General features: G+C 37.0%; 1 protein-coding gene across 5 annotated transcripts in view; it reads left to right on the top strand.

Annotated features, from left to right (window-relative positions):
* DACH1 (dachshund family transcription factor 1) overlaps positions 1-13342 on the top strand; it is a 359043-nt gene that overhangs the window by 16303 nt on the left and 329398 nt on the right. The window lies entirely within an intron of this gene.

Below are 13342 nucleotides of genomic sequence, written 5' to 3' on the forward strand. Positions count from 1 at the left end.
CATGCCTATGTATTAAGATGATTTAAATAATCTAACAATTTTATTATTGAAATGTTCACATAACAATCAGAATTTGGAAAAGAATGATAAAATGTTCTGATTGAGAAAGGATTCTGTGTCTTGGTTTAGCAATGTCTAATGTGGTCACGTACAGAAATTGATTTTCTTCAGAAATTAATTAATTTTTCATATCGCCCTAAGCTGCAGTTAAAAAGAGTGCATACTTGTCTGTTTTTTCCAGAAATATTGCCTAATCATATTAATACCATTGCCCCAAGGATGAAAAGATAATTGTACAAATGCATTTGGAAATATGTATCACTGAGTATTTATGATTAAATTATGCAAATGACCCAGCTCTCATCCTTTCCAGACCCAGATTGTCTAATTAGGATTGATATGCTGAATAGATGTTCCAGAATTTGAATACAAGCATGTCCAAAGAGCAGAAAATTGGAAATGACAAGGCTGAAATGCTAAGAAAAGTGTCTTTCCCTTTTATACTTTACTAATGTGGTGTTAGCAGTTGCAGTTTTTCCTTTGGCTATGTTGTGTGACTCATGTGTCCTGCAAGAAATAAGTCAAGAAAGAAAATTCAACTTTCATAAATAGCATTACTTTGTTCTGGACTTATTTTTCTTAAACAGCCAGCTAGTCATTCCTCTCCCCTCTAAGCTTTGTGTTCTTGGTGTTAAAAGAATGATGTATTCCACATAAATTACTTCTTAATTTGGAGCACAGTTGTTTTTGCCTTGTCTCCAGCTGCTGGTGCTAGGTATTTAACTTGTAAGCATCTCATACATTCAGATGAGGTTTACACACCTCATATTTTTAGGGTTTTTTTTTTTGATTCTTTAATTTATTTGAATGCACAATAATTTATTTGAATCCGCGGCTCCTTAACATAATAACGCTTTTTTAAGAAGAGAATTGATGTCTTGTTAAGCTTGTTTATGGGGCGCTCCGAGTTCGAATAACTGCAGCCGGAAAGTCTGCGGTGCTTAAAACCGTCTTTTGCAGTGGGCTGCTGGTGCATTTGCCGCTGCGCGGGAGCCGGGCGAGGAGCAGGAGCGCGGTGAGGAGCGAGGAGGAGCCCTGGACTGTCAGTCCTGGAGCCATTGTTAGCAGCGGGAGTCGCTCCGTCTGAACTCCGCTGGCTCCTGCTTCCCATCTGCGGCGTGATGGATTGCTATGTTTAATACATTTCAGCTTTTGTCTGTCGTAGTGCGGATAGACAGCGCTATCAGTGATTTCGACGCTGATTAGAGCGCTGGTTTTCCCCCACCGCCCTTGGCCAGGCACCTCCCAGGGACGTTTGATGTAGCAGTGCGTTGGCACCCTCGCCGTGCAGGCGAGCCGCTCCGCTAACGCCGGGTCGCTCCCGCGTTGCTCGCAAAAGACCGCCGAGAGTTACCCGGTCTGCATAACCCCTTCGGAGTGGGACGGAGGCCGCACCGAGCGCGTTCGAGCGCTGAGCGCAGATGCTCATCCGGAGCGGTCCCGCCGTGTGAGCATGAGCGCGTTGTGCTTTTAATAGAGCCAGCATGTGCTCTCTTAGCGGCGATGCATTCCTCGGCACGCGATGTCGTCAGCGCTTCGCCCATCTGCGCTTGAGTGTTTCGCTACTGGTGATATGGTAGGAGTGCAAGGGTTGCGCTGAAGCAATAAGATCTGACATGACATGTGTCGTACGAGGGTTTGCTAAGCCGTGGGTGCTTTGTGATTCACGAGTCCACGGGCTGAATGATTTCCACCACCAGAGAAGTCGCTGTGTACCAGCACAACATATGCCCGGGAGTGCCTTTATAATAAAGATAAAATGGTGCAGCGGACATACAAATTGAAAAAAAAGTCGTGATGAAAAAAGGCATCATTTCAGAGAAGTGGGTAATGTAGATATTGTTTGCACTATTGGCATATTAATTTTCCACTCTCAGAATAAATTATTACTAACAATCCTAAATATGAACCGTAGTATTACATTGAAAACATGTAAATAATTGTGTTTTCTAAAGCATATAATACAGCTAGCTTTAAAAGATGCTTGACTCAGTTTCCTTGATTTGGACCATTGCCCACCATGACGGGCCATGCTGAGGATACCTCCCACTTCAGGAGGAGGAAGGGAGGCTAAATCAGGAGATGCTTATCATCCTGGATTTAGCTTTGGTAGTGGAGATTTTAATTTGCAGGACTGAGTAGCTAGTAAAAACCAGGAATAACAAATGTGGAGAAATTGCCAATCTTAAATTTTCTCCACCTCTGCTTTTTTTTTTTTTTTTTTTTTTTTTTTTTTTACCATGGTATTATCTACTTTTCTGAATTGTCTTCACCTTTGGTTATACCAACTTTCAGCTTACATTGTTTTCCTTATTGGCAGTGATTTATGGTTTCTCTGTTGTGCTTGCTGGAAATCTCAGCTCCATGGCACAGCCGTGGATGCCATTTTTATTTCTTTTTAAGAGGATCCAGGCAGTGGCAATGCTCATAGGGAGGAGTGTTCATGCTAATTAAAAGCTTGAGTTTACCTTTCAAAAAGTATTGGCAATTTGCCTGGGAGAAAATTCTGTCTTCAGTCACCATTTTTAATCTACTTGGCTGTTGGAGTTATCTTCACTTTAAGAGTTGCCTGGATTTTAGAAGTTGCCTGGATGCTTAAGTAGTTTCTTTGACATCATTCCTAAGTGCTCACTTGCCATATATGATGATCAGAGATTCTGAGGGCTTTGTGGAAAGGAGTATCAGTAATAAGGAGGGCATAATCTTGACATTTACAGCTGCCGGCTTGTGTCTGTGAAGGCTCCCTTCATTAGCAATGGCTGCACAGCAGTGAAACAAGGAAACAAGGAATACTTAACTAATTTAAGATAACATTAAAAAATAAAGGTTCTTAACATATTAAACCCTTCCTGATTTTTTTTCATAACCTCTTCTCACAGCATTTAGCTAGAGGTACTGAAAGGGGGCTGTTCTTCTGGCAGTACCAATAGACATCAGTAGCTGGTGCATTCATAAATGCACAGAGAGGGAATATCTACATCTTTAAAACTATGGAAAGGCAAATATTTAATAAATTCATATGTTAGTATGTGATACGTGAATAAACATCATAAATATGATAGGTAAAGGAACAAGATAAATGTAAGTCCTTATTGTTTATGTTCAGTACATATAGAAGTAAGGCTGTGATTTTACATCCATTTTTTTGATAGCATAGCAGGTTTGGATAATTTTGTCCCTCTTTTGTTTCCTCCAGGCAGTGTGTTCACTTTCCTGTACAGTGATGCCTGTACAACTTTGTGTGACCATTTGCTGAACTGGATGAGGGAGCCTGGTCCATGTTAAAGATACATCATTTCCCCCCCTTTTCAATATTATTTTTAATCTTGATCTGTTTTCCCACTCCAGTTCACCAAGGGGGTTCGTGAGCAGTTGTGCTTTTATTGCTGTATGGGCAGCCTGGGCAGAAATGGATGATGGCAGAGGAAAGGATGCAACTTCATTCTCACTTATAATGGTCCTGTGTGCCATGAAATCGTCTCACATCCTAACTCCAGTGTCCTCATTCTTGCCCTAAGTATTTATTATAAATGGAAATTTATAATTTATTACACAACAGTTTTAATACTATATGCAAAAAGGAGGAAGTAGCAGTGGGATCAGCATTTATGAAGGGAGAAGTACAATCTGTGAAAGAAAAATGCATAAATGCGGTGAAATCAAAGTGTCCTTCCTCTTGGAAATGTACTTTGCTAAACTTTTGTATTTGGCGCACTGACTGTCAGTGCATTGCAAAGCAAATGTGGTCAGTCTGTGGGGAACAGTATGATTTTAGGGTTTGGGTGCTCACTCCTGTCATGCTGTGATTGCATGTGAAGGCATGACCTGGGTGTGCACCAGCTTTAATGCCCAGGATGTCTAAGCTTGTGCTCAGAGAGGAAGACCACTTGCTGTAGCAAATACTACATCTTCTGGTCTGGGGAAAACACTACAAAGTGCAAGAATGCTTCATTTTAGGCAAAGCTAATGAAGTGTTTGCTGAATAAGTGAGGTAGAATGAAAGCCCTAAATAATTCTGGCTGTCTGAGTGGACTTCCATTACTCACAGCTCTTGCTTTCTTATTTTTTTTCCCTCTGGTAATGGTATATCATTAGTGTAGGGAACATCTCCTATACCTGTATAGGAAATAACAGTGTCACTTAGATCTCTGGCTTCCCATAGGGTATAAAATTACTGTGTTGTTGTGAACCCTAGTTCACAATAGTACTGCCAAATGTTACTGACGATGAAAAATATTTTACTATCTTTAAGAAAAGCAAGGCTTTGATAGATGTGTTTCATGAGCTATACTGAAAGAATTATACTGGTATGTACTCCTTACGGAATACTCTTACTCTGTTAATATTATTTCGAACATAATTATTTAGAACTGAAAAAATGTTGTTGCTGTTCTAAATACCTTTTTTTTTTCCAGCAGCTTTTTGCAGGCATGATGGAAGAATGTCTGAAGCTACTAAATCCTCGTCTGCACAGAACCAGTGGGAAACTTGAAATTTCCCTGGGTAGCCTTGGTTTTAGCAAAACTTCACTCTGTTCAGAATGGTTTGACTTCACTGTAAAGTGGGTTCCACTGTGCTAATCCTCTTGGAATGCAGCAATTATCACCTACCATATAGGTGTTAAGTGCTGAATTTCAAAGGGATTATCACTTTCCTCCTTTAGTGGCTAAGCAAGAAGAGAAAAGTTGTTAGTACTTCTAAAGGGGAGGAAAGAATTAAAAAAAAAAAAAAAAAAAACTCTCTCTTGTTTTCTTACTGTGGTTGCCTTCCATCTGGCAAAAGATGAGCAAACGGGGTTTTGCTACAGCTAGTTACTTTGGGTTTGATCTTTAAGAATTCTAAAGGCATTTATTTCCCATCTCCCTGAAGGACTGTAAGTGCCCTTTTGTGAAAAGAGGTAAATATAGCAGCCATTTAGAATGAAAAGCACAAGTTTTATAGGTGGACAAAATTATTCAGGAAAACCGAAATTCTTCATATCCTTAGAGTACATTTTCATCAGAGATCTGGAGATTTTGTCAAGTTAAGAATGTAAAAGGAGTACCTTAGATCTTTAATAGTTTGTAGAAGCTGATATTTTTCCAGTCTAAAAATGTCACTGATTGATAGTTTTGTTGATGCTCCAGAGAGATCATTAAAAATATCCTATGATTATGCTTTTGTGCAGATCCTCTTTCCATGTATGTTTTTCTTTAACTGACATACTTTTTTTCTTACACTAGCACTGTCTGCAAGACAGGTAATGTTAATTGGTACATCCAGAATTTCACATGGTTTTGGGGTAAGGTGGGATAAGTATCCTTTAATCCCATTTTTTATCCAATCATAAGAAACTCTTCTATGGTGCCTGCTCCTGAAATCTTTATTTTCAGTGAAATGCTATGTGTGTTACTTAGTGGATAATAAAAGCAGAGTAGTACCCTCCAGCCTAAAACGTAAGCCCTGGATACTATACAGAATCCTTAGGCAATGTTTTTTTCCATACTTGATTTTCAAATTATGGGTTTGGTTTCTGCCTGGAAATGAGCTAGACGATCTTCAGTGTCATCTAATAATCAGTGAGGAAGGAGCAGGTTTTCCTTCTACCCACAGCAGAAGGCAGCTACAGTGGCATATCCTTCTTGGCCAGAAATGTGCTGTTTTATGAGGAATGGTTAGAAAGTTCTTTTTTTAAACAAACAACCAAACAAACAAACAGTGGGGGACCCCCAGTTTAATTTTCTAATGCATATCAAAGATACAGGACTATATAAAACCCACAAGCAGCAGCAAACATGCCTCTATCCTTATCTCCTTTGTCAGGAATGCTGACTTAGATGTCCTCAGTGCCTGTGCATGGGCAGTTTTTTTTACCAAGTTCCAGTTTTTCCAAGTTCCACTCTCTTTTTCTTCCTGTGAGAGTGACATTGCTACCATTATAGGTACATGCAGCATACACTGAACTTCTGTTCTAAAGCGTATTCAGTTTTTCCATCTGCTCTCCTCCTTTTGCAGTTACTAGTGTGAAAAAAGTAAACCCCAGTTGCCTAGGGACAAATGTGTACACTTAAGAGTGTATCATTGAAGTCCGCTCTTAAGTAAATGCAGACCAGAGAGCTGGGTACCTAACACGTCAGCTGTATGTAAGTCTGGGCCTTAGCTTACTTGGCCAGTATTTCTTTAGATGTGTGCGAGGGTCGACAGATAAGTCTCTAGAGGTTGTTTCTGGTGTGCTGATGTGAACTAAACGGAGACTAGTAGTGAGGGAGAGGGCCTTCATGTTCAGAGAAAAGTTTAAGATGGTGGAGGTGGTTGGTGATTGAGAGCAAGACAGGGCTGCCTTATGGAGAGATCTTTTTTTGGTTTTGGTGAGATGGTAAAATAAGCGAGAAGGAGAGGAGAAAGTAGTGTTTGGAATTGTGCTGATGATGCTGAAAAGAAGTTTTCATGGCGGGGAGGGGGAAGTAGACTTTTAGATTGTAAGAGTCTCTCCCAGCCCATTATTTTTAGGTGCACTATCACTTTACTGGGGTGAAGAATGATAATGTCTTTCAGAAGTATTTGGCCTACCATTACTAAAGCTGGCATGTCTAGAGCTAGAACGCAAAGAATTCCAAGTTTTAGTGCTGGAAAAGATGTTTCTTCATGTTTAAATCACAGAGGTTTGTGAATTGCAGAATTAAATTGTATCACAGTGGTTAGATAGTATTTTCTGAGAATTACTCCAGATCATTTCAAAAAACGATGAAGGTTTTCTTTTATTAAATAAAATACTTTAGCTATTATATATAATGCTCAAAATGCAAGATACTGTACTAGTATCTTAGTGCGGGTATGATTAGTTCCTATTATAAGAATTTGTAAGACATACACAATCCCTTTTATGAGAAGAAGGCATAAAAAATTGTTTTGTAGTTCTAAAACTAACAGTGTTTTCTTGGGAATAGCAATCTTGCTCTTAAATGGGTGGAAGAACATATTCTGCTAAACTTAGGGAGCTGTAAAAATGAGTATTTTTAATTTTTAATAAATTTCTGAAATATTAATTCATTTAGTCCATTTTTGACGGTAGTAATGGTTTGTAGACTTTATGGGGCTTTTTAAACCGTAAGGACTTAACTGCTTAACTTTCTGTTTCAAGATGGTAATACTATATACCACCAAATGTCCACAGTGAAGAGAAAGTACTTTGCATTGCTGGAAGTGACGTTCATTCAGATTTATGGTGCACACGCACAACGCCAGTATTTATGTAAGTAGAGATTCAGCCATGGGCTTGAAGCCAAGAGTCATCAGTAGGCTTAGATACTTGTTTCAGGAAGCCAGGAGCACGCTGCCATTGTCAGGTATCTGATTATTTGGCTTGCGAATTCTGGCATTTTTCATAATTTGCATACATTTTAGATGGCATTTCATGCTATAGAAATAACTTTACAGCTTTTGGATGAAAAAAATGGGACATTTTAAAATAACACTGTAACTGCCATTTGTTTTGTTGCCTCTTTTATGTAATGATCCCGATACCAAAGAACTACTGCTCCTCCTTTGTCAGCAGGATTTATGATAATGTCTTGCCGTTTTTGTAAATTATGTAACACACACTGTTCCTCCTTTGTTATATTGTGAAATTTAGTAGGTTGTTTTAATTGTTTGATTGATTTTTTTTCCCTTTGGCATTTGTCTACACTGAATTTTACTAGGAGGAGCACTCAAGAAGAATGTCTTTTGTTCGAATTTCCGAAGATGTCAGGAGGTTTCGGAATATTTGTAATAAGTCTTTTGTTTTGTGAAGTCTGGAATTGGGTATGCGATGCTGCTTGAAAAGTGTTGAGCGTTGCTCTATCTTTTAAAATCATCAGCACATTTCTTAACAGGAACAAATGCTAGTCCTTCAGATAGTGCTGAATATTCAGCAGCTTTGAGTGGTTCACTTTTATTGTTGTTGAAATAGTAATAATGTTTTAAACACTCTGCTGCATTGGGCACCTAGAATATAGATTGCTTTGAGCGCTGTTATGCAGTGAACCTGGAGGCAGTAGCAAGACACCCATAGACTTAATTGAGATCAGATTCTATCCTACTGTCTGCAATAAATACTTTCTTTAGAGAGATGCTAACAGCCGTTTGCAAAAGCACTCATATTATTTGTAGCACAATGACAATCTGAAATGCCAAAGAACTAGCATATTGGATATCCACTTTTCTACATTTTTAATTAAGGTGTTAAAATTTATTTTCCTTAACTCGTCAGGGATAGACAGGAGAGACTCAGTTGAAAATGGCTGATAAATTCTCGTTCAAGTTAGTAAGGGGCTTGAAAGATACCTTAATAAAAAGTTCAGATGTTCTTAGGCTATTTTGTATGTCTTTCTTATTTCATTTTTATTACTTAGTTAGGTAACAAAACTTAACTTGTATTTAAAGGCTGATTCTGGGATTTCATGGATGTGACTGAGCAGTCTATGTCTGAATTTTCTAGCTCTCATTTTCTAACAGGTCAATATTAAAACACTGTCCAGTGAAGATCTGGACTGTGATGTTTACAAAATAAGAATGGTGTTTCCAAATCAGACATTTTTAGGTAGGAAGAAGTTTCCTTTTATTGATATGTCAAGTTATTTAAATGCCAGATTACAGTTGGAGGCGCATGTGCTCACTCAGATAGTGTGAGAGCCACAAGTACATTGAAATATATTTTTTTTCCTTGAACAGCTGCTCCTCAGAAACTTTTGAAGAAAAGTTATATTTTTATGTTAATTTCAAGATGTCTTATATTTAGACTGATTAAGGCTACTGAAAGGATAACTGGCCATTGAAATTATTAATTAATAAAAGGTCCAAATAAATATAGTTTATGAAAGAAATCCAAAATTTTTATTCCTTTACTGTTCCCAAAGTTATGTTTTTTTTTTTTTTTTTTTTTTTTTTGAATACAGGATAGTCTCTTTACTATTTTAATATTTGATGTAACTGCAAGGAAGCTCAGCTTAAAGCATGGCGCTCTGGCCTTTGTCAAGGCTTTCAAGTTGGGCTATAAAAGAATAACTGTTGAGCTACTAAAGTATTTCATTATAGAAGTTATCCAGGACTTTTTTTTTTAAATTAATCATACTGCTAGGAAGTTCTTCTGTATGTGTTTATATATAAAGAGAGCAGGAGAGAAATTTAAGTCAGGAAAGTTACTGTGGTTATCTTTTATCATTGATGCTATATTATTGTTATTATTGTTATCACTGATTTGAGATGATGACTCATGTTTTGAAACACTGACTTCTATGAGCTATTGATTGATTAAATAGTGAAGAGTACGTTTTCTTTTCCTCTGTTTCTCTCCAAAATATTTTGCTGACCATCTGCTTTTCTGAATGTATTAGGCATTAGTAATGCAGAGGATCATGAAGACAGGCATATTCATGAGATTTATCAGATCTCCACATAAATTGAGACAAAAACATTGTGATAAAAGTATTTCTATACTTGCTTCTGACACAGCTAGTGAGTTCAGATGTATGTGGAAAGAAGGAATGGGTGAACTAGGGGCATGGATGATAGAAGTAGAAATAATGCGGATGAGGCTTTTGCATTAAGCATTTCTGACATCATGTTCCTGTAATGTAAGATGTATAGAATACCACTATGAACAGATTTTCAATTTCTAAGGTTCAAGTATGTTTCAATGCTTGTGGATGTTAAAGTTACTTTATTGACCATTCTATATTGAACTAACATTCTCAAAGTCCTACAAGGTTAAATTGTTTTTGGTTTTATTATTTGAGATTGTAAAGTGTCAGAACTGAGTAAGAATCATATTTATTTCAAATTCTAATTTAAATAATATGTTTTAAACCATTGTTGAAAATGTGTTAAAAAAAGTTAAATATTAAACCTGTGCTATAATTTAGTGAATATTTCTGCAGTTTCATGATCGTTCTTAGAACTCCTGATAGTATTTTGCTTCTTGTTTTTGAAATGATTTTCACCACTGCAGATTTTTGCCTCTGGACCTGTTCATAAAGCAGCTCATAATCAAATGCTGCTTTTTATTTTGAGCAAAATTTTGTTGTATTTCAGTTACCGTGCTTGAAATGTCCAATATTTGCAAATCATGTTCCAGAAGAATAGATTCATCTCTAAACGAGCTTTTATTCTAGGATTCTTAATAGTTTCAAGAGTTTTATTGCACTTGTATCTGTAGTAGCAGTTTTTTGGAACACTCTGGAAGGTTTTTCTCTTACCAAGTGCCGTTCTCTGCTATCCTCAGAAGCCACTCGAAATAGAGCATGTGGTTTAGACCACATGAAGATGAATTTGCTTACATCAGTCGGTATTCCTGTGAATCCTAAAATATTGTGCACTCTGTCACTGTGGTTCAGTTGCCATTTTCTCTCAACATTATTAGAAAAGTAATTGCTTCCACCCATTCTTGAAGATGTTGCAGTTCAAATATTGAAGCAGTTCATAAGGGAAATTATGTAAGCACATGCATAATCATTCACCTGAAAATATTTCCCCTAAAAGTTTAACAAGGAGCTCCAAATATTTTCCTGCATCTTAATTCAGATAATTGTCAATGCAAAATGAAAATGATCATGTTTTCTTCTGTGGTTGGGCATCATTTTGGCTGATAAGATTGTGAACTCTGAGAGACATTTAATTGATAATTTCTGAGACACCTGCTGGATTTTTTTTCCTACATTTTTTAATCTTTAATATGCCCCTCCTTTTTGCACCATTGGCCACATTATGGTGACATGCTAATATCACTATAAACCTGCCTTTGTGCGGTCTGGCTTATTTAGGACTAGTCTGTGTGTGTTATGCTTGGTTATACAGCATATACATGTAGGAAGGTCACCTTAGTGAAATACTGGGTTCAGAAGGTACATTGAGTCACATAGTTTTGTGGTGTTGTTTATGCTGTTTTACTTTGCAAATGCTTTGATCAACTATACTCATGTTTCAAAGTCCAGTAGTTCAGTTTTCTAATCTTGTTGCTGGGTATGCGTCTCATAAGAGTCAGCCAAGTATCAGCCTGAGTCTTCTTCACTAACTTTATAAAGCATCTCAATTCTACAGCTCATGGAATTTCATAACCAGAGAAGTTTCTTTGGAAATTCTATTTCTGCTAAGATATTTGTGAAATTACTTTGAAGATTAAACTGCAAAGAGGGCACTGAGTGCTCTGCATTCGTGAAAATCACAGAGACTCACTCTTCCTTGTGAGTAAACAAGCAAAATCAGGAAAAACAGGTTGAGTCCTTTTCAGAGCCCTAAAGTTGAACACCAGAAAAATAACTATTGTGAGTAAACAGTCTCTCTGCATAATACAGGTTTGGGAGTTCTGTTTCAGGTTCAGTAATTGTGTTTGGAGTGGAACATATGTTTTGGGAAAAAAAAAAAACTTTTTTCAAATAATAATAGTAATAGAGTAGTAACAGATTAATAGTAAAATTCTTCCACATCTCACTCTAAATTTGTCAAATTTCTACCTTCTTATATTGTTGTTTCTTATACTTTTTTTTTACTAAATGGTTATATTTTTGGTTAGTTACTGATGATGACACAGATATCCTGTTCAGTTGCTTTCAGATCGTCACTCCTTCTCTTTGATAAGTTAAATAGCTTGAGCTCATTAAATCTTTCCCTGTTTTTTTTTTTTCTCTCCAATCTTTTTTTCTTTCAAATGCTCATCATGAGTAATACCTAGTTTGCCCTTGTTTATACTTGCACAAGCTAATTGTTGACGGTAAACTATGGTTGCCTTTAGTGGGACCGTGTGGATGTAACAGAACAAAATTTCTGGTGCCGCAGATAGAACTTGGTTAATAATTCTGTTGATGCACAAGCAGGAATGGAGCTTTTGCAGAATGAGCAAAGTAGCATTGTTAGTTTTGCTGGGTTAACAGAAATAAAGAGCAGTAAAAACTGAACTCTAAAATGACCAAGCGTTTGCATTAATACTCCCAAAAGGCAGATGTGCTTAGTAAAAAGATGTTATTTTTCAAGTTACTTCTTTGAGTGAAACCGTAGGTTAAAATCTGTATTTGTTCAGGCAGTGCTTTTTGAATATGCTGTGTGAAGAGATTTTGTAGATTTGCATTCTTTGGAAATTTGAGTCTAATGACATGAGTAATTATCAGAAAGGCACTTTAATAAAAATCTATATTAATAGTATATTGAGTAGTTCCTGTTTCCAGAGTCAAAAAGGAAGTGATTGGAGACAGTGACATTAAGTGCAGACAATATTAAACTTTCCAAGTCTGATCTTCTGTTTAACTACAGTACAGTCATGTTCGAAGGTAGAATATCTTGTGATATGTCAAGATCAAACAACATTGAAGGACTACCATTCAGGAAAGAGAAAAGCACTCTTGATCCTTAGTCCGCTAGTAAAGTGGTCTATTAAGTGTTAAACAGTGCGAAATAAAATACATGATTAAGAACTATTGACTGCAGCTAGAGTAATTCAGACATTAATTGAGAAGGTTGAATGTAGCTCCAGGAATAGTCCAAAAATAATAGAACATTTTCTGAAATTAATAGGAAAAAGGTAAGAAAACATCTGACCACTGCATAACATCCTCAATTGACAAACCAGATACAGCTTGCAAACAAATTACAGGAAGGAGCAGACTTAGCATCAGCAAAATATTTATGCCATTCAGATACGTTTGTGATGACACAGGTATCTTAAAAGATATTAACATTATATTTGTTCCTATTTTTGACTTTTATAATGGAATTTATGGATTGTAATTTCTCCTTATTGAATTTCTGTTGTGTTTATATAGCTCCTTATCAGTATTTATCATTTCTGAGATGTTGGCTTTTATTAAGGACAATTAAGGACCTTATTAGATTTCTTACATGTAGGAACTAACAGAGAAAGGATTATAGCAGTAAGACTTTGAGATTCATATCTCTCAATTTTGGTCCATTAGTGGTGTCCTTTGAAAGAGACTGTTTACTCATCTGTGTTTAGAATCTGAGTTGGCTAAAGGTAGCCAAAAAAGGTAACAGTTTTCGACTGGAGAGCTTAGCATTTGTGTACATCTTGTGTCTGCTTGTGTGACTAAAGAAATGACCTCTGTTGTTCCATGATGTTTGTCGAATGCAAAGCTGGGCTCTGCATTTGTTCTGGAATAACTGAACTTACTACTCGCTTGTCACTGCCTGGAGCTGCACCACCGTATTGCCTTGTGAGAGTCATTTGGTGATGAACAGCAGCAGCAAACTTTGTAAGGAGCCAGTGGCCTTAGCCCACATAGGTGTTTAAGCTCATGCAGTGCAGGTCTTACCCTTG

The sequence above is a fragment of the Rhea pennata genome, chromosome 1, assembly GCF_028389875.1.
Source record: "Rhea pennata isolate bPtePen1 chromosome 1, bPtePen1.pri, whole genome shotgun sequence".
Lineage (NCBI taxonomy): Eukaryota > Metazoa > Chordata > Aves > Rheiformes > Rheidae > Rhea > Rhea pennata.